At 49.5% G+C, this 27467-nt stretch overlaps 2 pseudogenes; both read right to left on the bottom strand.

Annotated features, from left to right (window-relative positions):
- LOC124974847 (probable RNA-binding protein 19) overlaps positions 1-27467 on the bottom strand; it is a 470746-nt pseudogene that overhangs the window by 221845 nt on the left and 221434 nt on the right.
- Positions 13209-14123, bottom strand: LOC124974837 (RNA-binding protein 38-like; annotated as a pseudogene).

Raw genomic sequence — 27467 nt, 5'->3', positions numbered from 1 at the left:
GCAACAGAGTCATGGAAGGTAACCTCTGAAAATGTGAGCCAAAATAAACCTTTCCTCTCCTTAAGTGGCTTGTCAGGTGTTTTGTCACAGTAACGGAAAGCTGACTACCACACTGATCTTCTTTCAGACTTCTTTTCAACATCACCTGCCTGCAGGTACCAATTCTTCCCTGAGTCTAGGGCACATTTGCTTTTTGGAAATTCTCAGCACTCCTGTTCTTCTTGAAACTGTCTATCAGAATTTACAGTGTAAAAATGGGTGGATTAAAGGGCCTCTGTGGGATGCAAAAATAAGCCATCCTAGGAAGGCAGGTGCTCCCCAGGTAAGATGGGGGAAGAAAAGAAAACCAATGCAGGTGCATTGATGAGCAGTGGCTCAGTCCTGCAGGGGTGCTTTGGAGGCTGTGAATGGCACTCTGAGGGGCAGGAAGCTGGAACATTCCTCCACAATCTCACAGGCCATTGGTTACAAGTTGTTCCAGAGCATGAGCTTCCTGGCACTTCCAGTCTACCTTGTGTGGACATTGGAAAGCCTGAAGCCCAGAGAAGCAGATGTTGGAGGTAGGATGCCATCAACACATTTGAGAAGTGCCTCTGAATCATCCAGAGTGGGACAAGAGATGTGTGTGGTGACCAAGTATCTCTTGCAGCTTCTTGCTGTAGCTGCAACTTGTAGTTTTATAAACTGTCAATTCACAACACTCCACTTGGTACCCTGAGCCTCGAATGTCTGAGAAGCCCAAGACCTGTGTTCTGTCCTCTGGATCAGAAACCATAGTTACAGAGTCCAGACTGAAACACCAGGACAGTCCAGTGAGGCAGGCACATTTCATAGTTGAGAGGTAGAAGCACAGAGAGGTGAAGTGATTTATCTATGGTCACACAGCTAGTAATGTAGTACATGATAGTGCTGAAATTTGAACCCAGGGCCTGCACCCTAAGCTCACTCTTCTGCAAATCATAGCTGGTCACATGACAGTTACCGTTCCTTCATGTGAGGACAGTCTCTACATCCACCCTGATCATCCCCATTTTATGGGTGGGGAAACTGAGGCCCAGGAAGGATATATTCAGAGAGCACATGGGAGCCAGATTCTGGGGTAGAGACTCAGGCCAGCTGCCTGCCAGGGAGTCAGCCTCAGTCATTGCCCCTCACTAGCCCCCCGGAGGCCAGCAAGCAGAAGCAAGTTCGGTAAATATGGATCACTGCCATTTACCGGGCGATGCTATGGCCATACTGTGTAGCCTCCATTCAGTCTGCCTGTGAGGTCTGACTATACCCACGTCATGGCAGGGAACCAGTGTTGCTCCCCCTAGCATGCAGCAGGGTCAGGATTCAAATCCAGGATAGTCGGCCTCCAGGACCAAATCCACCTTTACCCCCAAAGCAGGAATTCCTTTTAGGGCATCTGAGCTTGGTGGCCTCTGGTCCCTGGGGCTCCCCACCTTGCACACATGTCAGTCCCCTGTGGGCAGCTCCAACTGTGTCCTGTCTCTTCCCAGAGGAGCATCCGGACATCAGACATGGGCCCTGCTCTGCTGAGCAGCATCAGAGCCAGCACCTGGTCCAGCCTTCGTGGTTGGCATGACACCCCCAAAACAGGGAGCAAACATTCTTCCCAGCGTCTTTGAATCTGCAGCAGCAGCAGCAGCAGCAGCAGGCCTGCTTTACGGGCTCCAGCTGGAAGCCACCACAGAGCTCATCCCCACTCTAAAATGCACCCCATCATTTGTGAAGAGTAACTTGGGGGAATGTTGTCACTTCTCTGCAGAGGGGACTCTCAGTGTTGGTTCTGAATGCTGCTTTCACTCCCTAGAGTGACTCTCCCACTCCCACATCAGTCCTCCAGCTCCAGGAGTCCAGGTGGGGAATGGAGGCATGGCCGCTGCCCTCCCAGTCCCACCATGGCTTGGTGGAGGGAGTGACAGCCGACAGGCAGGGAGGGTTGGGCCTGGGTCCTGGATTCTCTGGTACCAACTCAGGCTTGGCTGAGGTGAGGAGCGCAGGCATCTTTCTCTCCACCGGTTTTTTTCTGTGCAAGGAGGTTGCAGGGCCTCCCCAGAGCTGCCTCCATGTGGGTCTGAATTGGGGCCTCCAGATCCCTACTTCACATGCAGCATAAAAACTCCAAAAGCAGCAGCATCATTAGCAGATTCTCCTCACGTGATGACATTATTTATTCAGAAGATTCCTCTCCTCCCCCGACTCCTCTTTTTTTCTTCTTTCCTTGGCTGAGAACAGATTAACCAGAAATTAAGACTGAGTGGGGACAGAGGTAGGTGTGATGGGGTCAGTGAGAGGAGGCTGTGGAGGGAGGTGGCCAGGCTGCCAGGGGCCGTGGGGACTGGGAATGGAAGGGGCTGGGGCTGCTTGGGAGGATGGAGAGGAAGCCAGGAGGGAGGAGGGGAGCCAGGTGAGAGGCAGGGAGAGATGGATGACAGAGCAGGGGGAGCCAGGGAGAGGGAGAGAGGCCAGGAGAGGGAGGAGAGAAGTTGGAAGGAAAAATACCTGAGTTTAAAAAAAACAACCCACCAGGGGTGAGGAAGGAGGGCAGACAGAGTAAGAAGAGTGAGCAAGTGTGGGAAAGTCTGCCCTGTGCAGACAGGTCCCAGGGATGGGCCACCTGGATGCACACCCCACCCCAGATCCTGTGCCCTGTGCAGCCAGCCAGTGGGTGGTGCAGAGTGGAGCTGCCACACACCCTGGTCAGGCACAGGCCAGGGCTGACCAGCCGGTCCTGCTTGGTGTCTCCCCTTTGTTATTTCATGCATATACATACATTTATATAAACATCTATGAAACATAAAGATGTATGTATAACCCCGTGTCTCTCTCTCCTGTCTCTCTCTCTCTTTCTCTCTCTATCTCTCCTCTCTCTCTCTCTCTCTCTCTCTCTCTCTCTCTTCCCCCCATCTCTTTTGCAAGCACACAAGATAACCAGGCCTGGAGCAGAGGCTACAAGGATAAGAAGATAAGAGAGGATTGCTTCATCTGTTGTAAGATTTCCAGGAGGGATATTTTATTCTCAGAAGGCCAGTCAGAATTTTCTAAATAGGCTGTGTCTGAGCTAACCCAGAGCTGCTCCCCACTGGGACATTAATGGTACAATGAGTGAAAGACAGGCAGGCAAAGATGAGTGTTAATGATTATTTGATTATCTTGAGCTTTAACAAACCCAGCCAGTTCATTTGGATGTGGAAAATTAGCTGTTCTTACAGCAGCACATTTCACAGTGCTCGGCGTTATATATCTTTTTCTCTCAGGGCTCACAAGGACACCCCAGTTTCTATTGATATGACCCAGGGGTCAGGTTCTCTGGATGAAGAAAAAAATCTGCCAACCATGCAGGGCCTTTTCAAAGAATGTTCTGAATCAACATCTTAAAGTATAAACATAAATTGGCTACAGGATGAACTCAAGCTCTTGCTTCCTTAAAATAGAGAATTAAAAATTAAACTACTTGGTTTATGGCCCAGTTGGGGGGGGCATTTTGGTCTAGAACTGTGTCACCCAAGGCTGTGGCCATTAGCCACAAATGACTGTGGGGTTGGAGACATGGCAGGTCTGGACAGAGATGTGCATACATGCAAAACACCTGCCAGACCTCAACAACTTAGCAGGAAAAATATGAGAGGCAAAGTCTACTAAAAACATTTCTACCTCTATGATGATGGAAATAAAGATGGGGTGGAAACACCAAGGAAAGCTTTTTATTAAAATAAATCCCACCTGTTTCTTTTTGCTTTGATGCTGGCACATTTTAATGATATATGTGACTCCTGCTCTATTTCGGATGGATGCCTCTTCTTTAGATGCTGGGTCGTGCGCACAGTAGGAGTTTTAAAAAGCCACGGGGTTTGGTGGTGGTGGAGAGTGCAGCAGGTTAATGGAACTCATTCTAGCTCGTGGGCACTGACTTGGCCCACAGGTTAACAAGAGGCCCTGATTAGGGGACCCTACAGTGGCCCTTCAGCCACTCAGACCTCAGAGCACTTGCTGTGGGTCCAACTCTGCTCTGAGTAGGTCACTCAGTTGATCTTGCTCAGCCCCAGGGTGCCATGGGAGGGACGATCCATTTAGTCCCATTGCGGCAGGGTGAGGATGGCTTGGAGAGGAGCTGTTTATTGAGCACTTCCTGTGCCCTCAAGGGCTTCTCCTTTTGCCTTAGGATGGTCGGTGTTGGGTTCCCCATCTCCTCCATTCAATCTGTGGACCTTGTGACTCACTGGCATGTCGTGACCTTCAGCCAGTGACAGCCAGGACACCTCTCTGAGTTTGTCCCTCCCCTTCTCTCCTTGTATCAAATAGCCACTCTCTCACTGGGCCCCACATATGAAGATGATTCACTCGGAAGCTTTGGTGGTGAAGGGAAGGAACCCAGCAGAAATCTGGAGCAGGGCACTGGGTCCAGTGCAGCCTCCACTGAGTAGCCTCGGGCAGTCCCTCCAGCTATCTGAGCCTCAGTCGTCCCAGCTGCAGAGCGGAGGCCCACACACCTCTCTTCCAGGAGAGCACCTGTTGTGTGGGTTACTCTGGGTCAGGGGACATCATAAATGCTCAGGAAAGGCTCATTATGAGGACCAAGGAGACAGCTGAGCACCCACCCAAGGTCCTCTCCCTCCCTGCCTTCTTTATCCAAGACCCTGGATTCTACTCTGGGCAGCACTGGGCCCAGTTCCCCACTCACCTGAGCCAGGAGCAGTGCCAGGCTGACTGAAGTCCCTGGGTGGGGGTCTTGAGAGAGTCTTTAAAAGGAGCCATCCCAGCTGAAAAGAACCCCTGCCCCTTCCCAGTCTCTCGCCTTCTCTGAGCCTGGAAGGAGGCTGGAGGCTGGAAATAGGCCCTCCTGACTCGGGGGACCACATGACACAGACCCCCCACCCACCCTGAGACCCCAGCCAGGGTGGTTTGTAAGGGATGATCATCAGCTCGGCCCAAGCCACTGGGGCACATAGTGCTGGTACCACTGGGAGCTGGCACAGTGTGGCCATTATCACCATCACCATCAGGGCTGTTGTGGTCATTGGACAAAGCCTACCCAGGGTCCTCTGGGCTGAGCCCCAGTCCTGCTCCCCAGCATCCCAGCTCCTCCATTTCCCAACCCTGCTTCCATTTATGTCCCCTGTCCCCACCGCCTCCTCTCTGCTTTCTCCTTCCTCTTTATTTTATCTCAATTTTCTACCCATCTGTTCTCCACACAACAACTGCCATCTTTGTTCTGGGCCACTACCCAGAGTAGCCCGGGTTGTATGGCCTGAGCAGGGCCACCAGGCAGTCACCAGGCAGAGGAGTGTGTCCAGGCCGATCCATCACCGCTGCCTGACAGCACGCAGGCAGCAGCCAGAAAACCCACTGGGCCACTCTCAGAATCTCCACTGTCCCTCTGCATGCAGTACCAGACAGGCATGGGGGACCCAGATTAGGCCACAGGCTATGGGCCTCGGGGTCTCCCTGACTTTGTCCTCACTCCAGTCCTATCAGCGAGGGCAGCTTCCTCTATCCTGCTTTACAGATGTGCAACTGAGGCTCAGAGAGAGGCCCTGACTTGCCCCGGGGCACAAAGCAGAGTGGGGAGACAATGGGGACTGGAACCCAGTTTTGTCAACCCCAAGGTCTGTGATCTCTGAAGCACCTGCCATGCTGCTCCTGGAGCCTGCTTTTTCAGGGTAGCCAAGGGATTTGCACCTTCAGGACAGAGACATAGACCCAATACCTGCAGAATTGTCTTCTAGGGAGCCCCTCTCTCCCTGGAGTGGGTGGGTGAAGTGGGAACAGGAAGGAATGGTCATCATGGTAGGCCAGAGAGCACAGTGGATCTGAGCAGGGGCCCCAGGGCCCACTCCAAGCTTCTGCCTCTGCCTTTCCTGCTCCGTGAATTTGTTCAAGTGGCTTCACCTCTCTGTGCATCAGGTTCCTCATGGTGGTAAAGGGAGGCCCTCCATTGTGGGGCAGCTAGGAAGATTCAGAGCATAACAGGAGGGCTGATGTTTAGGAAGCAGCACATAAATACTATATATTTTACTCATTCCAGTCCTACTTGGGACTGGTGTTTTATTTCTCTCCCATCGTCTACCTCTCCAAAGAACCCAAGAAAGCTACATACAATTATTACTCCCATTTTATAGGGGTTGAAACTAAGGCTCAGATCCTTGCCTGTGACCATCTAGCTAGAAACACCATGCATTTTTCTTCCTGCATCTTTAGACATTATTTGAGCACCTACTGTGTGTAGGGCTTTGCCCTGGGTGCTGCTGCAGTTGCAAAAAGATGGCTTCAGAGCAGCACTGGTTTGTTATGGGCCCTGCTCTTTGCCAGGCTTTAAGATGCCTGAACTCAGCTGCCCCTAGTGGGAGGCTCTGATATTCTCATCTTTTTTTTTTTTTTTTTTTTTGCACGTTAAAGTTTTATTGTCTCAGTACAAAACATTCCAAAAAGTGAAAATGATCTATAATACCTAAGTTCTATGTTCAACTACCAGTCAAACAAGGAAAACATTTTATCATTCCATTTCTTTTACAACCAATATAAAGCAAGATGAATCAAGACCAACTCTTTACCAATGGAAAAACTAAGCCTTCTGGGTCTTTTAAGTTGTTTGTTAAAAAAATGTCTGATCATTTAAGCATACTCCTTACTTTGAATTTAGTATTCATACTACAATTAGTCTGTTCTACACTATCTCCAAGAAATCTAAATGAAATCTCAAGAGCCAAAAGGTCCTCACAGAAGCACCAACTTAAGTAATTTGATTATGGAAGACTTGAGCTAAGACAGCTATTCAGGTGCAACTACTTAATTAACTGGTCAGTATCCTCATGGTCTGTGAGTTAGGAATGTGACCAATGAGGGTTAAATTTTATTTTCCTGAATCACAGATGTTAAACGAGATAGTATTATACCATGCAAAAAAATCTCAGAAGTTCAGCTGCTTCCTCTAACCCAAGAACTCTGTTTTGAGAACATTAGTATTTAAATTATTGCCTCTAGTCCCCAAAGCAATAAACTGGTTTTATCATGATTTGTTTCCAAGATTGGGAGATGTGGGTAAAGTAAGCTTATAAAATGATACAATAACCAAGTGGCCAATTTGTTTCCAGTTTCAAGTGTGCTTTCCACCATTCTAGCAATGTTTCCAGTTGTTACTTTCATTTTCCCCATGTTGCTCCTTGCTTTATTTTTGATGTAAAACTGAACCTGATAAGCTAATGCCAAAATAAGTTACATGTCCCGACCGGCGGGACATCAACGCAGGACGGCAAACCTAAGAGAGAAGGAATGAAGGGACAAGAGACACAGGGAGTGACAGCAAGACAGGAATTCTGATCAAGCTGCAAATTTTTATTGTTCTCAAGGGTATTTATGCTGAGGGAATGAGGGGTATGATGAGACACAGGCTGGTTGGCTGTGTTTTTCTTTTGGGCTCCTGATAAGGTGCAAGTTCACGCAGGCGGGAAGGTGAAATCCCGGAAGAGAAGCGGGGGCGGGCCATAGGCAAAACTATCAGCCGGGAGTGGGGAGGGGGCGCGTTCCGGGAATCCGTCAGCCTTCAGCTGCAGGGTGCCTGAGTCAGCTGCAGGGTGTTTGTGCAGGGGAGGCAACTGCAAAATGCTCCCTGGGCTGCTGCTTATCATAAAGGTCAGAACGTCCTCAGAATGAGAACTTCTTCTTGGTCCCTGACATTTCCCCCTTTCTTATATAAAATTATTGACCATATTCTGAGAGCCATATTTTAAAGGGGTGATAAAGGCTATGTGGCGAGGCATGGGCGTGACTTGCCCGTACAGGTACAGCGCTGGAGTGACAATCCCTCGGGAACTGCGCCTGTCTTAGGTTGTCCGTGACAGAGCAACATCCTTACCCGTCATTGGATAATGAGGCTCTAGCCCTCATTTCCTGTCTTAGGTTGGTATGAGCTCTCACGAATCTTACCCGTCACTGGCTGTCCAGTTCAGCTCACAGGGGTGATGGTCTTTTAAGATCACCATCACGATCCATCATCTCCAGTCGATGGTAATGAACCTGAATAGGTTTCGCCAGTATAGCCTCAATATGAGCTCTAAGAAAAGCCATGATCTTATTGAATATCAAAGGACCTATAGATATGATAAGCAGCAAGCAAAGGAGGGGACCTAGGAAGGGAAGGAGACAGGGAAGGAGTCCACTGAATCCAGTCCATAGTGGATTATCAGCCAGTGCTTGTCGGCGTTTTTCTAAGTCTTCCTGCAGCTGTTTGTTCTTGTCCTTAACAATCCCTGACTTGTTGACATAGAAACAGCATTTTTCGAGCCTTAGCAGGGTCTTCAAATCCTGCATGGCTGTGGGAGAGCAGTGAACAGGCAGCCATTATCCAGAGAAGCAATGGTGTGCAGTCACAGGGTTTGCCATTCAGGGGATTTTTCGCATAGATTGTCAGCTGCATCTGTAAGAGAGGAAGATTCATCCTCAGGGGGAAGGTTTCTGTCCCTGGGTTGTGGTAAATCATTGACCTGTTTGACCAGGCGTTCTGGTAACCATCTTGGGGCTGCTTGTTCTTGATCTAATAACAATTGTTAAGATCATAGGTATTAGGTGCAGCGATTAACAAATCATCCATATAATGTAATATATAAACTTGTGGCCACCGCTCTCTCACAGGGCCTACTGCTTGAGCAACATATTTTTGGCAAAGACTAGGGCTGTTAGCCATACCCTGGGGAAGGACCTTCCATTGAAATCTTTGCATAGGACCCTGAAAATTGATGCGGGGTAGGCTGAAAGCAAAATAGGGTCTGTCATCAGGATGTAAAGGAATAGTAAAAAAGCAATCTTTTAAGTCAATGACCATTTTATAATAGTCCCTAGGAATAGCTACCGGTGTAGGGATGCCTGGCTGTAGTGCCCCCATCGGGCGCATAACCTTATTGATAGTGCGCAAATCCTGTAAAAGGCGCCATTTGCCTGATTTCTTCTTAATAACAAAAATAGGAGTGTTCCAGGGTGAGGTTGAGGGTTCCACATGGCCGGCTGTCAACTGTTCCTGTACTAACATGGAGGCAGCCTCTAATTTTTCTTGGGTAAGGGGCCACTGATCCACCCACACAGGAGTTTGAGTTTCCCAAATAATTTTGTCTGCATGGGGTACAGGAGGGTCAGGGACCGACACTAAAAATCCAAATACCCAAGTCCAAATTTGTCTGTTTTTTGTATGGGCTGTACAGGCTCAACCTGTCCTTGTCCTAGCCTCCCAAGGCCTGTACCAGGGATAAAGCCCATACGAAGCATTTGATGAGTGACTAAAGAGTCGGGACTAGCAAGAATAACTTTCATTTGGCTTAGAATGTCTCGTCCCCAAAGGTTGACAGGGAGATCAGGAACAACGAAGTGGGTAACAGTTCCTTTATTTCCTGTGTTATCTTTTGTGTCAGTCCAATTGAGCACCCTGGAGCTAACTAAGGGGTTTTTTGATTGCCCTATTCCTTTAAGGTCAGTTAGTGATGAGGTGAGGGGCCATTCTGATGGCCAATGTTTTTGAGAAATAACTGTGGAATCCACACCAGTATCTAGGATCCCTTGGAATTTCTTTCCTTCAATAAATAAGGTAAGAGTGGGTCTTTTGTGGGAGATAGGTTGGACCCAATACACATCAGAGGAACCTAAAGAGGCCATGTTTCGTGGTGAATTTTGGGCGGCGGGAGTATTTCCTGAATTGAGGGGAAGGAGTATTAATTGTGCAATTCTTGTTCCTGCAGGGATGGCCGCTATTCCGTTAATAGCTGTGGCCAGTATTTTAATTTCTCCAGTATAATCATTATCAATGATGCCAGGGAAGACCTGAACACCTTGTAAGGTGGTAGAAGCTCTCCCAAGAATAAGAACACACATATGAGGTGGAGGGGGGCCTACAACCCCAGTGGGTATTATTTGGGGTCCTTGCATAGAGTCTAATATTGTATCGGTGGAGGCACAGAGGTCCAATCCTGCGCTGCCTGGGGTAGCGCGTTGGAGGGAGGTGATTGTGGAGAAGGACAGGGGGCCTGGATTGGGTTGGGAGTCTGAGAGGGAACAAACCTTATTGCCCCTGGGTTTGCTCTGGGGGTGGTCGGGGCCAGGGACTGGCCTCGAGAGGAGTTTCCCGGGAAGTTAGAGGGAATAGGCTGTCCAAGGGCATTGATCTTGGATCTACATTCCTTGGCCCAGTGGCGACCTTTACCACATTTAGGGCAAAGGGTGAGCGGAGGTGGTTTAGCCCCTGTTTGAGGAGATATGGGTCCTTGACCCAGTCTCCCTGTTGGGCACTCTCGCGCAAAATGGCCAGGTTGTTTGCAAGTAAAGCAAGTACGTGGGCCAGGGTTGTGAAGGGCCTTGGTGAAGGCGGCGCCAATAGCGAGACCCATGGCATGGGCCGTTCCTACCCCAGCACACAGCCTAATGAAGTCAGAAAGGTCCCCTTTATCTTTATGGGGCCGAAGAACATCTTGACATATTGGGTTGGCATTTTCAAAGGCAAGATATTTTACAAAGGAGCTCTCGCTTTCACTTGGTCCAAGTAAGCGCTCCGCAGCTAGATTAAGCCGGGCAACAAAGTCACTGTAAGGCTCGTCAGGACCCTGACGAATTTTTGCTAGGGAGGTGGTGGCCGAGCCCTTTTGAGGGAGCCGTCTCCAAGCGTGCAAACCAGCAGTTTGAACCTGTGCTAGGAGCCCAGTAGGGAAGCGTGCCTATTTAGGGTTAGTATCAAATGGCGCATTACCCACTAGTTTAACATAGGTCCAGGATTTAGAGGAAGCCTTGGTTGAATTTTTTTTGGGCAGTTTCCCGACAGTATTCCTTAAAGTCTGCGTTCCACAACAGGAAGTCACCTGCACTGAGGGTGGCTCGGGCCAAAAATTTCCAATCATTAGGGGTGAGCCATTGTGTACTATGGTTCTCCAGCAAGGCCAGTGTATAAGGTGCAGTGGGGCCATACTGTGTACAAGCCTTTTTAAGTCTTTCAAGAAAACGGAGGCTCAGCCTTTTATAAGAACCAAGGGCTCCACTCTGTCCAGAGGTGGGCTCCTCCTCATCCCCTGATTCCTGGTCCTCCTCTTGTTCTCCCTCTGGTTCTACCTCTTGTTCCTCCCAATTCCTTTTCCTGACCTCCTTCTAGACCCTCTGCCTTAGTCTGTGCGAGCTGATCTGCTTGACTGCGAGTAACTGGAAAGGCAAGAACAGGCTGACCACGCAGCTCACCTTACGAGTATTAAGGGGTTTGGGGCCAGTTTGTGTTAACTCCGTGCCCAAGGCCAGTGAGCGAAGTTCTGCATCAAGGGCTTTTAGTTCTTTTAAAAGTTGGATTTGTTCCCGCCTATGTTGGAGAGACTCACGTAAAGGGGTTAGATTAGGCAAGGGAGGCGGGGAAAAAATGTCTGGGGGGGCAGTAGGTCCCTGAAGGGCCGGAGCACGAAAAGCAGGGGGTGTATAAGTGGGAAGTGGATTTTTAAGAGGTGGCAGGTCTGGAGAATGGTGTTGAGCTGCTGCCTCCTCCAGGGTAGCCTCCTCCTCTGGGGTCACGTCATCATAGGGATTTAAAACCAGATAAATCTTAGGGGGATTTTTAGGGGACTCTTTTGGTAAGGTGGGGTCTGGGAGAGTCCCGGGTCTGGGAGGGTCCTGGGGTCCTGAGAAGGCTGAGTAGGGGGCATTTGAATACTAATCGAAGGCATGCCGAGGGGGGGTGAGAGGTGGATTGCATTGCCTGCTCCCCAATTTTTACAAGTTTTAAAGTACCACTGTCAAAGGGTGAACTTTTAAGAATCTCATTAATTAAATTCCAATAAGAAAAGGCAGTGACAGGCACCTTTTGAGGACCAAAAGTCTCATAATAATCTTTGAGGCAGTCTCCTTCTCTGAGCCGCCTTTTACCATCAATTGACCCCTCGAGGGGAAACCAAGGACACAAATCCTTTATGTATGAAAAGAATAATTTTAAGTCCTTTTTCTTAACACGCGCTCCCCGAGTCTTGAGGGCCTCCTTGAGACCCGACAGAAACAAATCATGTGACGAAATTGCTTGTCCCATGGTGTGTCACTCACCTTGCGCCGGCCTCACTCTCCTCCTGGATCTGACTCCCGGTCGCGTTTACCGAGGCGATCCCGAATCCCGCTTGGCCAAGTCTTCCCCGGAGGGCGGCGTTCGCTTCTCTGTCAAAGGTTCCAATCAACCACGTTGGGCGCCAACTGTCCCGACCGGCGGGACATCAACGCAGGACGGCAAACCTAAGAGAGAAGGAATGAAGGGACAAGAGACACAGGGAGTGACAGCAAGACAGGAATTCTGATCAAGCTGCAAATTTTTATTGTTCTCAAGGGTATTTATGCTGAGGGAATGAGGGGTATGATGAGACACAGGCTGGTTGGCTGTGTTTTTCTTTTGGGCTCCTGATAAGGTGCAAGTTCACGCAGGCGGGAAGGTGAAATCCCGGAAGAGAAGCGGGGGCGGGCCATAGGCAAAACTATCAGCCGGGAGTGGGGAGGGGGCGCGTTCCGGGAATCCGTCAGCCTTCAGCTGCAGGGTGCCTGAGTCAGCTGCAGGGTGTTTGTGCAGGGGAGGCAACTGCAAAATGCTCCCTGGGCTGCTGCTTATCATAAAGGTCAGAACGTCCTCAGAATGAGAACTTCTTCTTGGTCCCTGACAGTTACACTTGCTGAAAATCAAGACACTACTGGAAAAAGAGTTACAAGTTACCACTTAATGCCTATCGTGATTCAACTTTTTTTTTCCTTCTTTTCTTTGCAGTACTGGGGATGAACCCAGGGCATTCAGGCATGCTAGGCAGGTGTTCTAACACTGAGCTACATCCTCAGCCCTTAACTCAACTTTCTGATATCCAGTGATACTTAGTTCTAAATTGCAGAGTTGCTTCAGCTAAACAGAATGAAAGCCAAAGCTATAAACTCTATATAAATAGCCACAAGAACTTTCTGAGTACCTCCTCCACTTGCCAATTTCTTTGTTTCCCTTTCTCCATTTGGTCAATTTTAAGTAACTACCACTCCCTGGTTAAGAGCGTGGTTAACCAACACTAATGCCTTCCTCAGATCCATAAGAACCCTTGAAGACAAAAACCTATTGCCTGCACCAAATCAATTCTGATGAGCACTGCTTATGCAACTGCTGTGACTGATCAACAATCAGCATGCTTCTGCTTCAATAACACTTAGCATTTGATTTCTCTTGCTGCCAGCTTTATCTACTGTGAAGAAATCAGCATTCCATGACCACAATGACCATAAGTCCTCAACCATAACTCTCATATGAATCTCTGTAGGAACCTCCACTTGGATGATCTGAATAATCATGAACCCGACCATATCCATCTCTATCACTACAGCCTCTTGATGGATAGTCATCACGTGAACTGGAATGACCATAATCACAGTAAGTATAATCTCTTGGAGGTGGTGCATAATCTCTTGTGTCACGAGAACTTGGATAATCTCTGCTTGAATAGCTGTCTTTAGTAGAATATCCATCATCTCTTGAGGATAAATAAACATCTCTACAAGAGGGCAGGGCTTCCCTTCCAGGTGAGCCTCCATAACTATCTCTTCCACGTGATACAGGAGCTCTTCCTCCCATTCCGCTGCTGCTGTGAACTGGTCCTGAAGGGGCTGACCTTTTAGGAGGAGGACCCCACTTCTTGGTGGTGGTCCTCTTTTTACTGGAAGAGATCCCTGGAAGAACTCATGTTAAAATGCATGGAATAGCCACCATCATCCATATGCCCTCCACGTGAGGGAGGTCCCCTAGTTCCCCTGCTTCCTCTTCTTCCTCCTCTAAGACCTCTGGGAGGGCCTCTGCTTCTTGGAGGTGGAGGTGGGTCACGTCTACCACTTTCAAATGATGGTTTGGTGGCTTGTTCCACCTTAATGGCTTTTCCATCTAAGGACTTACCATTCATATCTCTGGCTGCATCCTTAGCATCTGCTGGACTTTCAAAGGTGACAAAAGCAAATCCTCTTCATTTGTTGGTTTCACGATCTTTCATCAAGAGCACTTCCACTATTCGTCCATATTTGCCAAATACTGCTTAAAGGGCTTTCTCATTTGTTTCCGTGTTAAGCCCACCAATAAAGAGCTTTCCTGGGCGATCTGCTTCAACCATTTTTCCCCCCTTATGAGTCGGAGGGGTGTTGATGGTTTCAAGCTCCTATGAGCTCGCAGACAAGGCCTTTCAAGCAGCTCAGCACGAGTGACAGCTGCTGGATCTGGGAACAGAACAGAGAAGCCACTAGGACTACTGCGCAACCGATACTCTCATCTTGCAATGAGGACACTAAGGCCCCAAGAGTTAAGCCATGGGCAGCAGATCGTGGCCTCATGAAGAGTTCAGCCATCTGGGTCAGGCAGTCTGAGTCCAGAAGTAGTACCATCCACATGGAAAGGCCACCCAGCAGGCCCTGGCAGATCAGAACTCAAGCCCACACTGGGGAACCTGGGAAGGCTTCCTGGAGGAGACAGGAGGAGCTGAGTGGGGCACCTGGAGATGAAATCTAGGGCAGGCCAGGGGCCACTGTGCTGGATAGGACTCAGGGGAAGCCAGAATCAGTACATCTGGCCATGCAACCTTGGGGCCTGCAGGAAGGTGTTCTGAAAGCATGACAGGTACCCAGGGATCAGGGCCTCATGCAGGTATTTTTAACCCACTGTGTGCAGGAGCCCTGTCTGTGCCTCCTCATGTTGCTCACTATCATGCAAGGGGACAATTTTGACACTGTGTGGCATGAGCTTGATGGGAAAACACAGAATGCAGGGCCCCTGAGATGGACCCCAGACCCAGCTTGCATCCAGGGCCTGGGGTGAGCTGGAGCAAAGCAGGGATGGAGGAGGGCACTGGCCAAGGATTCGGCATGTGTGATGCCAGGGGTGGAGAGGCTGGAGCCAAGAGGCCAGGTGGGGAGGGAGGCAGATAGGCTCTGAAAGCAGATGCGCAGCAGCTCATGCCTGGAGAGAAACGTGCCAGTGCTGTGGGAATATGTCAGAAATGCCCAAATGGGGCATCTGGGGCACAGGTGTCAGGGAGGGCTTCCATCAAGATGGAAGCTAGGCACTCACCGCTCTTGGGGTGCTTGCTGGTGCGGGACCCCGTGCTCCATGCTTGGCACATCCCACCTCTGTCCTCCTCTTTCCTTCAGCCTTATGGGAGACTTCATGTGTCACCTCCACTTACAGATGAAGAAACCGGGGCTCTGAGAGCCAAAGTCACTGTTGCTCTGACTTCAGAGTGAAAATTCTCAGTCACTGCAAAATGCAGAGGCCCTCCCTGCTCTCCAGACTCTCCTTGCCTGGTGGGGTGGCGGGAGGCTGAGACAGAATCCTCCCTCCCCAGGTTAGTGGCAGTGCCCCCACCCTTCCCATGGCTTCAGCCTGTCCTACTCTCCCAGCCTCACCCATCAGCAAGGCTCAGGCCCAGCTTTGCCATCCAACTCCTAAGCACCCCGCAGAGCCCTGCTGAGATGGTGCCTCCCTAGGAAGCTTTCCAGGCCAAACTGCACTTCATCCTGGATCATTTCCTCCTGCATCAGGGCATCATGTACTGGGACCATTTTGCCATCTGGCTCCATCACTGCATGGTATAAAGGGAACTGTCAAAGGCACAGGTGAGTGAGAGGAAGCAAGAGTGGGGAGGAGCCGGGCCCACTCACATCAACCTGCTCTCCCAGACAGTAATCTGCTACCAAGACCCCAGCCACAAGTCCAGCAAAGGTTGTCATGACCTGGTCACCTCCACCCAGTCCCTCCTCACAGACCCCCACCTTTCAGAGCTGTGACATTGTGCCAAGCACCTAACCTACATGTGAGCCCTAGTGGAGGTCAGGCCTGCTCCTTTCTTGTCTCAGATGGTCGTGGGGGGCTGCCATCAGCACAGATGGAGCCACTTCCTCCAGTTCATCACCCAGCTTCCAGAGTTTCACCCTGGAGAGATCATCGGAAGCATGGAGGCCTTTGTACCTCCAAAGTTGCGCTGTAGGACTGTTGGCCACAGAGAAAGGTGAAGGCCAAGGCCATGAGGCGCTCCCAGTGAGGCAGAATAATCCTGGTGGGGTGCCAGAGGGGTGCCAGAGGGTCGGGGGGCTCCACAGACCAGAATGCTGAGGGAGGGACTTCTGCTGGCCTGAGGAATGGCAACAAAGATGGGTGGTGGGGGTGCAACCACCAGGCGAGCACACTGTGCACTCATAGCAGCAGCAGATGGGCAGGAAAGGGCACCCCTGGGGAGGGACACTGCATTAGCACCTGGAGGAGAAACGCGTCTTCCAAACAGGACAGTGGCCTGGGTGGGGGTGTACCCCGGGTGCTGTGGTGCAGGTTCAGGACCCAGCAGGACTTGACATCCTCTTCCCCAGCCATGCAGCCCTGGTGTCCAGAACCAGCCCCTTCCAGGATCGAGCGGCCTTTGTGCATCCAGGATGGGACACTGTAGTTTCAGAAGTTTTTTCCTGATGGCACCACTTGGAGTCTCCCTGTTAGCATGTCAGGTCTGCTCTCAGCAGTTCTTTGTCCTGCTCCTAAGACTAACCTCACTGCCGCGTGTTCAGGAAATTGATGGAGGACCACACGCCACCCTGAGCCCCACCCAGCAGGCACAGTGCACGTCTTCCCCATCCATCTGCCTCCCTTGGGGGCAGGGAATAGTGTCCCCACCTCACAGATGGGAGACGGCAACCAGAGAGGGGAGGTGACTTGCCGAGGTCTCCCTGCTGGTTAAGTGAGAACCTGGCCAGGTTCCAGCCTGCATTCCTCTGCTCAGGAGGTGAAGTCCCCTGTCTGTGGGCTGCAGCTGGCCTCTGGCCCTTCCACCTTGAGTTCAGCTCCTTGGGCTTCTGCGTCCTTTAGGGGACTTAACTGTGTAGACGCAGCGTCATGGGCCTGGTCACTCGGCATGCCCGTTGTCACATACAAACCAAACAGGATGAATGCTGACCCAACCCAGAAGCGGAGGCCCAGAGGCCTCTGCGGGAAAGTGTCGGGGTACCCGGGACTCCCAGCCTTGGGCACGGTCAAGATGGCGCCTGGCGCTGAGCCAAAAGTGGTTGACTATACAGTATTAGCTAGTTAACAATGTGATTAGTGCATGCCTCTCTCATGTGCCTATTCTATACCTACAGCTGTTCGCTGTTTACCTCGTGTACTCTCCCTTGATTGGTTGAAGTGTATATAAGCTTGGTAACTTCCTGGGAGGGGGGAGTAGAAGCGAGGAAGAAGAGTGCAAGCGAGGGCGAGAGCAGAGTGGGAGAAGCGGAGTGGCCGAAGCAGGCGTGAGCCGAGCGGGAGAAGCGGAGCGACCGGAGCAGGCGAGAGTTAAGCAGAGGGAAAGAGAGCGAGAGAAAGAAAAGAGAGAAGGGGATAGAAAAGAGGGAAAGAAAGGAAGACGGTGCACAATAAACTTCCAAAGCTTCAGACGTTTGTCATGTCTCTCTCTGCGGGCAGAGGGAACGCGATAACTGGTGCCGAAACCCGGGAACATGAAAATTTTATAAAGAAAACAAGGTAAGATATCTAAAAAAATTTTTTTAATAAGTTAAACCGGTTATAAAAAGGTCAAAAGTAAACAGGTAAAGGAGAGGCAGCCTCGACGTTCGCGGTATAGCGACTATCGGGACACGCGGAATGCGGTCCGGTTAAAGGAAAATAAGGACACGCGGAATGCGGTCCAATTAAGGTAAAAGTAGGGACACTCGGAATGCGGTCCAATTAAGGTACAGCTAGCACGTGAAAAGCGGCTACAAACTCTAATACATATTTGACAGATAGTTTTCCTTTTAGTAATCTCGTTGCTCCTGGCAGCTTGGCCACTGTTTGTTATCATAACTGCCATAACTGAAGCTATTCAAATTAGTAACAATGGGGTCTGAAACGTCTAAATTCAGGATGCAACAGCCCCTCAGGGAGCTATTAAAAAACCATGGGACACCGTTAAAGGCAAAAAACAGCTAGAGCATTTCTCGATACTGTAGAAAAAGTTTCCCCTTGGTTTTTGGATGAGGGCCTTTTAAACACCCTACAGTGGGAACAGCTGGGGGAGGACCTTCATGTAGCGGATAGGCAAAGCCCTTTACCAGTAGGCACTATGGCTATTTGGTCTCTCATTAAATCCTGTCTACGAGGCAAAAACAAAAAACCTTCACTCGCCGAGCCTCTAGCTGAAGGAAGACAGGTCTTGGAAGAAATAAAAGAGGAACGCTCATATCGTTCTCAAAATTCAGAAAGAGGAACTAACTCAGATGAGGAATTATCAGAAGGGGAACTATCAGGAGAAGAATTAGAAAAAAGAGTACAAAAATTAAGACTAGATAAAGAGCCCCCTCTAGTGCCTGTGTTGCCTAGTGCACCTCCCCTAAATAGGGAACCTCCTTCTCATGAAGCGTCCGGTTTCGGATCACGCTTAGAATGGAGTCATCTTGGATCTGTAGCATATCCTGTTTTTGAGGATGCTCAAAATCAAAGATTCCACCAACCCTTAGACTTTAAAATAGTAAAACAATTAAAAGAAGCAGTTAGTACATATGGTCCTCAATCACCCTTTACTATAGCCTTAGTAGACACCTTGACGTCATTAAACTTAGTGCCCCAGGACTGGACTAATCTTGCTAGAGCTGCTCTGTCTGGGGGACAATACCTCATGTGGAAGACATCATGGCAAGAAATTTCTGCGGATACCGCCCGCCGAAATGCGGCAGCGGGAAATCCCCAAGTTGATAGGGACATGCTTATGGACGTGGGACCTTATGAGACTCTTCAAGCGCAGCTTAATTATCATCCAGCAGTCTATGCACAAATTGCTGTAGCTGCAACCAAGGCCTGGAAAACATTACAAGGAGCAGGAGACTTACAAGGCCAGTTGTCAAAAGTAACTCAAGGGAGTAGTGAGCCCTATGCAGACTTTGTTGACAGGCTGATTCAAACAGCATCACGCATCTTTGGAGATGCGGATCAAGCCATGCCCTTAGTAAAACAATTGGCTTACGAATAAGCTAACAAATGGTGTAAGGAGGCTATAAGACCATGGAAAAATAAAGATTTATCCACCTATTTAAAAGTGTGTAGAGATGTAAATGATACTTCAGCACAAAGCAGTGCCTTTGTAGCAGCCATAGATAGACAAACCACTTTGTTGTCTGCCGCACTTGCACAAGCCCAGGGGAGATCCCCTCAAAGAACTAATAAAGAGTCTCTAGGATCATGTTTTCTGTGTGGACAGATGGGACATCTAAAAGCCACTTGTCCAAACAAAAGGCTATTCCTTGCCCAAGGTAGGAACATCTATACAGGGAATAGTTTGGGAACCGGACCTGGGCTATGTCCAAGATGCAAAAAGGGAAATCATTGGAGCAGTGCCTGTCAGTCTATTAGAGATAGGGAGGGTAATTTTCTAGGTCTAAATCCTAAACTCCAAAAAAATGGGAGACAGGGCCCTCCCCGGGGCCCGCAACAAATATACGGGGCAATTCAACAAGTTCCCCAACAGTGGTATCCTCCCACAGAGAAGGGGAGCGTAGAGCCACCTCAGGGAGTGCAGGATTGGACATCTGTGCCACCTCCAGACTCATATTAACCCCAGATATGGGGGTACAGATGATTGATACTGACTGGCATGAAAAAATCCCACAAAACAGTGTAGGACTATTGTTAGGCAGAAGTTCTTCAACATTAAAAGGACTTATAGTACACCCAGGAGTTATTGATCCTGATTTTACTGGACAAATAAAAGCTTTAGTCTCTTCACCAAAAGGAATTACGGTCATCTCTCCAGGGGATCGTATTGCACAAATGCTTGTGCTACCCAGTCAACATTCTTTATGGCCCAGTAAAAATACAAATAGAGGACAAGGAGGTTTTGGATCAACAGGAACTACTTTAATAAATCTTACTATGGATATGGGACAGAGGCCCCTCCTAAAATTAAAAGTGGGAAATATGGAATTTACAGGTCTATTAGATACAGGAGCAGACAAAAGTATTATTAGTGCAGTGGTCTGGCCAAAACTCTGGCCATTGATCACAGCAGCTCAGAGTTTGAGGGGCTTAGGAGTAGCGGAAAGCCCCAATCAAAGTGCTTCCTCACTATCATGGAAGGATACAGAGGGACATACAGGAATATTCCAGCCATATGTTTGTAATGTTCCTATTAGTTTATGGGGACAAGATGTCCTGCAGCAAATGGATATGAAACTCACCACTGATCAGATCTACCAAGGGACTCCTGTAAAAAATATGCTACAAAACATGAACTATAATGATAAAAAAGGATTAAGAGGACATAGTCAAGGATTTGCCCAACCACTGCCCTTACTCCCACCAAAGAACGATTCTCATGGGCTGGGTTTTTCCTAGGGGCCACTGATAAACCATCAATCCCTATAGTATGGAAAGATGATAAGCCTCGCTGGATTCCGCAGTGGCCCCTAACAAAAGAGAAACTAGAGGCAGCTCATAAGTTGGTACAAGAGCAGGTACAAGCAGGTCATTTACAACATTCTACTTCTCCTTGGAATACTCCAATATTCTTAATAAAGAAAAAATCAGGAAAATGGAGGTTATTACATGATTTAAGAGCCATAAATGAACAAATGTACCCTATGGGACCTATCCAATGTGGACTCCCTCTTGTCACTGCGCTACCAAAAAATTGGCCTACTATTATTTTGGATTTAAAAGATTGTTTTTTCTCTATACCCCTATACAAAGATGATTGTTGGAGATTTGCCTTTACTTTGCCCTCTCTTAATCACACTCAACCTGATCAGAGATTTGAATGGACCGTGTTGCCTTAAGGTATGGCCAACAGTCCCACCATATGTCAAATATACATAGATAAAGCGTTAACAACTACTAGACAAAAGTTTAAGAGATTATTGATTTATCATTATATGGATGACATACTTATTTGCCATCCAGAAAAAGAAGTATTGTTAGAAGCATTACAATTTATAACTCAAGCATTAGAAAAAAGAGGATTAGTGATAGCCCCTGAAAAATTACAATTGGAAGAGATCCAAGAATATCTGGGTACAAAACTCACTGCTACTACAGTCAGACCATTAAGGTTGACCATTAGGACAGATCAATTGAATACCTTGAATGATTTTCAGAAACTCTTAGGTGATATTAACTGGATCAGATCCTATTTAAAATTATCCACGGGGGAATTAAAACCTTTATTCGATATATTAAAAGGTGATCCTGACTTGAATTCTTCTAGGAAACTTACTCCCGAAGCACGGATATCCTTACAGTTAGTAGAGAATAGACTTCAGCAGTGTTACGTTGATCATTGTGATCCTACTCAACCATTAAATTTAATCATAATCTCAGAGAAACATGCCCCTTTTGGCATAGTTTGGCCTGGAGGACCTCTACAAAGTATAAATCTTCCTAGCTCTCCAGCTAAAACATTACAATCATATCCCCAAGCTATTCTATTTAAGGGAATAGAATCTTGCATTACTGTTTTTGGAATCCATCCATCTATTATTATAACTCCTTATTCCACTCAGCAAATTAAATGGCTAATTAATAATGATGATGATTGGTCAGTATTATATTGTTCCACCTCAGCTCAGTTCGATAACCATTATCCCCAACATCCCTGGATTCAATTCTGTAAAAATACTCCCATAATTTTCCCAAAAGTAACTAGTGCCCAGCCTCTTAAAAACTGTGTAACCATTTTTACTGATGGCTCCAAAAATGGAGTGGGCGCAGTACTTATCAGTAAACAACTTCACACCATAATAGTTCCACCCAACTCCGCACAAGTTACTGAACTCGCAGCGGTAATATTAGCCTTTAAATTAACAGATAATCAGCCATTCAACCTCCTATCTGATAGCTTATATGTTGTCAACGCTTTACATGTTCTTGAAACAGTACCCCTTATTTCTTCCACGTCCACTGTAGCTTTTTATTTTATCACATTACAAAACCTTATTCTACAGCGTAAACATCCATTCTATGTAGGACATATTAGAGCTCATTCTAATTTACCAGGACCTTTGGCCAATGCTAATGACTTGGTAGATATGGCCACCAAATCAATTTTTGTTTTTTCTATAGAGGAACAAGCAAAACTCTTTCATGAAAAATTCCATGTAAATTCTACTACCTTGAGTAGAAAATTTCCTATCTCTAAATGTATGGCTCGACAAATAGTAAAAAATTGTCAACATTGTGCTCCTTTAATCCCAGTACAATCCTTTGGAGTTAACCCCAGGGGACTGCTACCTAATCATATTTGGCAAATGGATGTAACCCATATTCCTGAATTTGGTACTGTCAAGTATGTACATGTGTCAGTAGACACTGCTTCAGGGGTCATTATGGCTTCCGCTCATTCCGGAGAAAAGGTAAAAGATGTCATTCAACACTGCCTACAAGCATTTGCTGGCTGGGGCATACCTAAAGTTATTAAAACAGATAATGGCCCTGCTTATACTTCCAAAAGCTTTCGGTTCTTTCTACAAACATTTAACATCCAATCAGTCACTGGCATCCCCTATAATCCTCAGGGACAAGGCATTGTAGAAAGAACACATCTTACCTTAAAAAATTGTTTAAATAAACAAAAAGGGGGAATAGGAGCCTCCTACAAGTCTCCTAGTTCTCTTTATTCTAAATTTTTTAACCTTGGATAGGGACGGCCACTCTGCAGCTGATCGGCATTATAATCCCCATGATACTCCTCAAGTATGGGTAAAATGGAAAGACATCCTGACAGGTTGTTGGAAAGGACTGGACCCAGTCCTTCGTTGGGTCCAAGGGTCTGTTTGTATCTTCCCACAGGATCAACAGACTCCAGTCTGGATTCCCGAAAGGCTGAGCAGAGTTGTACAACATGCAAGTGATGCTGCTCCTCCTTGCAGTGATGAGCTTGAGCCTTCCCTTAATAACAAAAACTCAGACGGAAAGGCAAACCCGGGACCTATGGGCTATTGTTAGAGCCTGGCCATATCTTTTACTTCTAACTAACATATTTTTTTTCCTTTCCCCCCCATTTCCCACTATTTCTTCTACAGGTCTGTTAACTCTACCGATAATTTTTCAAATCATACTGTTCTTGATCGCCCAACTCGTGAAAAACCCTTTCGATAACTGGCTATTTTTCATTTCTAGACAAAGATATACCGATCTACAGCCTTTCTTTGCCTTAACAGGAGGAACCTTTGCACTTTGCCGATGAAATTATGCTGCAGATCAGACCCAGAGTAGGACAACTCGTTCTGCTGACCTTAACTGTACCAGAAATATTGCCTTTCCTCCCATGTCAGCTTGTGTATTTTCTCCTTTTATGTTTCTGCTAACTGGTACTTATAATAACACAACTTTTAACTGCTCACTAACCGTGTGCTATTTCTCACAATGCTGGAATGGTTCTTTTGCCACCTGTGCAATTCTGATGTGCATTCCTACCTTTCTACCAGTCCCAGTTTCTGTTACAGATACAGAATTGCCAGTGCTATTATCAAGAAACAGAAAAGACTTTGGCATCACAGTAGCTGTGATCATTGCCATTGCAGCTTCTGCAGCAGTAGCATTGACACAACCATATAGTAACAACAATTACCTGGCTGAAAATACAGCTGCAGCCTTACAGACTATAGAGACCCTAAACCAGCATCTAACAACAGGCTTACCTCTTGTAAATCAAAGAATGAACTCACTACAAGAACAAGTGGATATCTTGCAAGAACTTTTGGGACTGGGATGCGTTTATTCCTTAAGAACTGTTTGTGTTACCCCTATTGTATATGATAATTCCAGCACCGCAGCTGGGTTATCTAGAAAATTGTCAGCCTATTTTATCAATTTGATGGTTTTATTTCAAAACCGAGAGCTGAAATTGTCAAAGCTAATTCTACTAGGGTGCATATTGTTTCTGTATCTAATATGGCTAAATAGTTTTTTCTATTTGTGGCTTTGTCAAACAATGGGCAGGCTTAGGAGCTATGATAGTGCTCCTCTGCCTTGGCTCCCTTCTCTTCATTTGTTTTGGCATGCACCTACAAGACAGCCAACAGAGGGATCGGATTATCTTTCATCAGGCCATGACTGCCCTAAAGGCCGGCAGCTCCCCACAAGTATGGCTCTCGATGCTGGACCGGTAGTCAGAGACGGGTAATGAAGGAGGTGGCTATGTACCAACCTAAGACAGGAGCTGCAGCATGCTCTGCAGACTCTGATGACGGGTAAGGACATATGCTGACCACTCAACCTAAGACAGACACGGTCCCGAGCCTTAAATTTATAATAAAGAAGGGGGAACTGTCGGGGTACCCGGGACTTCCAGCCTTGGGCACGGTCAAGATGGTGCCTGGCGCTGAGCCAAAAGCGGTTGGCTATACAGTATTAGCTAGTTAACAATGTGATTAGTGCATGCCTCTCTCGTGTGCCTATTCTATACCTACAGCTGTTCGCCGTTTACCTCGTGTACTCTCCCTTGATTGGTTGAAGTGTATATAATCTTGGTAACTTCCTGGGAGGGGGGAGTAGAAGCGAGGAAGAAGAGTGCGAGCGAGGGCGAGAGCCGAGTGGGAGAAGCGGAGCGGCCGAAGCAGGCGTGAGTTAAGCAGAGGGAAAGAGAGCGAGAGAAAGAAAAGAGAGAAGGGGATAGAAAAGAGGGAAAGAAAGGAAGACGGTGCACAATAAACTTCCAAAGCTTCAGACGTTTGTCGTGTCTCTCTCTGCGGGCAGAGGGAACGCGACAGGAAAGGAGAGGGAAGAGGCAGGAGCTGCAAAGGTGTGGACCAAGAACTTGGGACAATTGCACTTTGCTGCCTGAAATCGACATAAAGTCCCTGAATGGCCTTTTTCCACCCGAGCCTGAGCCACCACCGTGACTTCTCAATATAACCAAACAGCAGCTTCAGTCCAAAGAGTTTGTATATCAAAGGACGAAAGCTTCAGTGAATTTGTTTTTTAATGTCCCCTAACCTCTGAACGGTGAGGGTGTTCTCTGCCACTCTCAGAGGACTGTGCCCTCGGGTGACTGAACTCTGCTGCCTTACCTTCCTCTCCAGCCTCCTGTGCCTGCAGCCCAGCCCCCTCCATCTGGGGAACTGTGGAGAAGTGCTGATGCAGGTTCTGGGTTCTCAGTACTCCCTGGGGCTTCTTTGTGTCTTTCTGAACAAGTTGTGCTAATGTTGACTTCCCTGTGGGAGAATCAGCCCAGGATTTTGGAAAACATTTGGTTTGACAAAAACAACCAACAGCCTGCAGTGGTGGCAGAGGGGGCAGGCAGGGCAGGGGTGTCCTGGGGAGCAGCCTGCCAAGTGAGTGCACAGCAAATCCCCCTACAGTTTCTTGGGGGAGACACCATCTCAGCTGCTGCATCTTGGAGTAGCTGCATCCCCTCAGGGATGACCTCACACCACCCCCAAGTCCTGGGGCCCCCTTCTAGGGACAAGGCATCTTCCTGGCAGAATTGTCTGGATGTGGCCGGTTGGTTTTTGTGTTTTCAACCAGTGTCCCCATGGTCGCTGCATCTTCTCTCCAGCATCCCCAGGTGTCCCCGCCATGCTCAGAGCCAGTGGGCTGCAGAACAACAGCATGTCCCACTCGTGAGGAGTCGCTCATTTGTATCTCACTTTTGAGTTATTATCAAGCTGCCACTTGTGAGAGTGTTTTGACAGCAGCTGTCAGCAAGGTGCAAGCTGCTACCATCGCCTCCGACTGGCTGAAGACCCTTGTGGTGGCCTGTGGAAAAACAGCCAGGCCCAGCTTGCCCTGTCCGGGGAGGCATGGGGATGCGCAGGGTGAGGGGAAGAGAAGAGAGCCCTACGGACCCCCAGCCCCCCAGCCCCGGCATCATTAGTGATTTTCTGACTCCTGCTAGAGAAGACAACCGTAAAAGATCAGGACGTTGTCTTGTGTTTTATTTAATTTATTTTATTTGAGGTTCTGGGCAGCCAGGGAGGTGGGAGGAGAGAGGATCCATCCAAACATCCATTTAGGCTTGTCAGAGTTCATTTACTGAATTAGTGAGGTGATTGCTCACGGCTACTGGTTGTGTGGCTGCAGCCCCCAGGGCAGGAGCGGGTGCTGGAGAAGGAGCTCAGATGTAGGAGCCGGGTGCTCAGATCAGTGGTGCAGGCTGGGGGTTCTGGTGCCCTCATCAGTGGTGCAGGCCCCGGGAGCCTGGTGCCCTCATCGGTGGTGCAGACCTCAGGAGCCTGGTGCCCTCATCGGTGGTGTGGGCCCCAGGAGCAGGGTGCCCTCATCGGTGGTGCGGGCCCCAGGAGCCTGGTGCCCTCATCGGTGGTGCGGGCCCCAGGAGCCTGGTGCCCTCATCGGTGGTGCGGGCCCCAGGAGCCTGGTGCCCTCATCGGTGGTGCGGGCCCCAGGAGCAGGGTGCCCTCATCGGTGGTGCGGGCCCCAGGAGCAGGGTGTCCTCATCGGTGGTGCGGGCCCCAGGAGCCTGGTGCCCTCATCGGTGGTGCGGGCCCCAGGAGCAGGGTGCCCTCATCGGTGGTGCGGGCCCCAGGAGCAGGGTGCCCTCATCGGTGGTGCGGGCCCCAGGAGCAGGGTGTCCTCATCGGTGGTGCGGGCCCCAGGAGCCGGGTGCCCTCATCGGTGGTGCGGGCCCCAGGAGCAGGGTGTCCTCATCGGTGGTGCGGGCCCCAGGAGCCGGGTGCCCTCATCGGTGGTGCGGGCCCCAGGAGCAGGGTGTCCTCATCGGTGGTGCCGGCCCCAGGAGCCTGGTGCCCTCATCGGTGGTGCGGGCCCCAGGAGCCGGGTGCCCTCATCGGTGGTGCGGGCCCCAGGAGCAGGGTGCCCTCATCGGTGGTGCGGGCCCCAGGAGCCGGGTGCCCTCATCGGTGGTGCGGGCCCCAGGAGCCGGGTGCCCTCATCGGTGGTGCGGGCCCCAGGAGCAGGGTGTCCTCATCGGTGGTGCGGGCCCCAGGAGCCGGGTGCCCTCATCGGTGGTGCGGGCCCCAGGAGCCGGGTGCCCGCATCGGTGGTGCGGGCCCCAGGAGCCGGGTGCCCTCATCGGTGGTGCGGGCCCCAGGAGCCGGGTGCCCTCATCGGTGGTGCGGGCCCCAGGAGCCGGGTGCCCTCATCGGTGGTGCGGGCCCCAGGAGCAGGGTGCCCTCATCGGTGGTGCGGGCCCCAGGAGCAGGGTGCCCTCATCGGTGGTGCGGGCCCCAGGAGCCTGGTGCCCTCATCGGTGGTGCGGGCCCCAGGAGCAGGGTGTCCTCATCGGTGGTGCGGGCCCCAGGAGCAGGGTGTCCTCATCGGTGGTGCGGGCCCCAGGAGCCGGGTGCCCTCATCGGTGGTGCGGGCCCCAGGAGCCGGGTGCCCTCATCGGTGGTGCGGGCCCCAGGAGCAGGGTGCCCTCATCGGTGGTGCGGGCCCCAGGAGCAGGGTGCCCTCATCGGTGGTGCGGGCCCCAGGAGCCGGGTGCCCTCATCGGTGGTGCGGGCCCCAGGAGCCGGGTGCCCTCATCGGTGGT

Source organism: Sciurus carolinensis, unplaced genomic scaffold (genome assembly GCF_902686445.1).
Source record: "Sciurus carolinensis unplaced genomic scaffold, mSciCar1.2, whole genome shotgun sequence".
In the NCBI taxonomy this organism is placed as follows: domain Eukaryota; kingdom Metazoa; phylum Chordata; class Mammalia; order Rodentia; family Sciuridae; genus Sciurus; species Sciurus carolinensis.
This window is presented reverse-complemented; position numbering and strand designations above follow the sequence as displayed.